This window comes from Hemibagrus wyckioides, linkage group LG06 (assembly GCF_019097595.1).
Source record: "Hemibagrus wyckioides isolate EC202008001 linkage group LG06, SWU_Hwy_1.0, whole genome shotgun sequence".
Classification (NCBI taxonomy): domain Eukaryota; kingdom Metazoa; phylum Chordata; class Actinopteri; order Siluriformes; family Bagridae; genus Hemibagrus; species Hemibagrus wyckioides.
The window spans coordinates 36,994,355-36,996,854 of record NC_080715.1 but is presented as its reverse complement, the minus strand read 5'-3'; the positions used below and the strand labels follow the sequence as shown (position 1 = coordinate 36,996,854).

General features: G+C 36.7%; 1 protein-coding gene across 10 annotated transcripts in view; it reads left to right on the top strand.

Annotated features, from left to right (window-relative positions):
• Positions 1-2,500, top strand: part of myo6a (myosin VIa) — a 108,403-nt gene that overhangs the window by 55,277 nt on the left and 50,626 nt on the right. The gene's annotated exons all lie outside the window — the stretch shown is intronic.

Below are 2,500 nucleotides of genomic sequence, written 5' to 3'. Positions count from 1 at the left end.
TATACTGTGTTAAACATTACTATATGGGAAAGTTACAGCTGATCCTGGATCAGTCTTTAGATTCTATACTGTGTTAAACATTACTATATGGGAAAGTTACAGCTGATCCTGGATCAGTCTTTAGATTCTATACTGTGTTAAACATTACTATATGGGAAAGTTACAGCTGATCCTGGATCAGTCTTTAGATTCTATACTGTGTTAAACATTACTATATGGGAAAGTTACAGCTGATCCTGGATCAGTCTTTAGATTCTATACTGTGTTAAACATTACTATATGGGAAAGTTACAGCTGATCCTGGATCAGTCTTTAGATTCTATACTGTGTTAAACATTACTATATGGGAAAGTTACAGCTGATCCTGGATCAGTCTTTAGATTCTATGCTGTGTTAAACATTACTATATGGGAAAGTTACAGCTGATCCTGGATCAGTCTTTAGATTCTATGCTGTGTTAAACATTATTATAAGAGTAAGTTACAGCTGATCCTGGATCAGTTTTTAGATTCTATACTGTGTTAAACGTTTTTATATGGGAAAGTTACAGCAGATCCTGGATCAGTTTTTTTAACACTTTAATGAAGTATAAAATCTGCTTGTATGATTAGGAAGCAGCTGAGCATAGACTGATTGTAGTCCCTCTCCACCTTATATATGCCAATTTTTGAAAATGTTTTCAGTCACTGAACACAGTATATACTCAGTAATGATACGATGAACATTTATTTAATCACCTGACCCGAGATCAGCTCTTTTTATCACTTTACCAGAGAAAGTTCAGTGACATAACATAACCCACTTTTAGTCCATTTCCTCCCACTGTCAAGCTTTTCACAAGTTCACAGGATTGCATAACGCACTCAGAGGAAAGTGCTATCTGAATTCTTACGCATATACGATCTTATATGTGTCTCTTTGATTGACAGCGAGCGAGAGAGAGAGTGTAAGCCATCTCTTCCACCTAGAAACACAAATAATTTTGTGGCATCGTCACGCTTCGACCTTGCGATCTAGAGAGCGAACACTTTTTCTTTCTGACTCGACTCGGAGCCCATTAATGTAATTTTTAAACAATATGACTGATGGCTGATTCAGATGATAAAGCATGTGTGAAATTTGCCCAAATCAAGATGTCACATTTGGAGACCTCATCACTCACATGTTCCTGTCAGCGTTACATGACAGGCGCAGTGCTCATTAACAATAACAAGATGGCTTGTGGCAGTTTTTATTACAAATTTGTTATGAGTGGTGATGGATGAAGCTGCAGAATTACAAAATCACTGGATAAAAATATCGTTTGTTTGTGTGTGTGTGTGTTTACTTTCCTGATGTACAGTATGTGATTGTATAGACAGAGTCGCTGATCCTACATCACTTGTTAAATGTGGCTGTATAAGCAGGTGGCAGCTGATCTTAGATCAGTTTTTGAGAATAATATGATACATATGATAGCATATGATCAGCTGAAGCAGCTGATCCTGGATCAGTTGTATTTTTTACTTTTTTGTGTCTAATGTAAAGAATATGACTGTATGGTCATGAAGCAGCAGATCCTGGATCAGTTTTTGGAGTTTAATGTAAAGAATATGACTGTATGGTCCTGAAGCAGCTGATCCTTGATCAGTTTTTTTGGAGTATAATGCAATATACAAGACTAAGTGTTCATGAAGCAGCTGATTCCAGATCAGTTTTGGGGTTTTTATGTGATGAATATGACTGTACAGTCCTGAAGCAACTGATCCTGGATCAGTTTCTGGAGTTTAATGTAACAAACATGACTGTATGGTCCTGAAGCAGCTGACCCTAGATCAGTGTTTTGGAGTTTAATGTAACATACACAACTATGTGTTTCTGAAGTAGCTGATCCTAGATCAGTTTTTTGGAGTCTAATGTAAAGAATATGATTGTATGGTCATGAAGGACATGATCCTAGCTCAGTTTTTAGAGTATAATGCAATGTAAAAGACTAAATGTTCATGAAGCAGCTGATTCCAGATCAATTTTTGGGTTCTTGTGTGATGAATATGACTGTATGGTCCTGAAGCAACTGATCCTAGATCAGTTTTTTTGGAGTCTAATGTAACAAATATGACTGTATGGTCATGAAGCAGCTGACCCTAGATCAGTTTTTTGGATTCTAATGTAAAGAATGTCTGTATGGTCCTGAAGCATCTGATCCCAAATCACATCAATGTTTTAGACTCTGTAGTTTGTGTAATATGATTAAATTGACACTAAGCGTGCACTCCTATCCGGTCTGATAAATGTTCGACTCCTCGATCGAGGTGCCGTTCTTTGTGATGTCGATCATGGGGAACAATCATTTGATTTCTCTTTTCATTTGCATGGACGCCAGCCTTTAGATTAACACCTGAATGTTTTACGCATCATTAATCCTGCTAAGATTGAATATATATAACTTTTGAGGGGTAAAAACGACGTGTGGACAGGAATCTTGATTAGAATTCAGTCAATATTTCATTTAGTACAATAG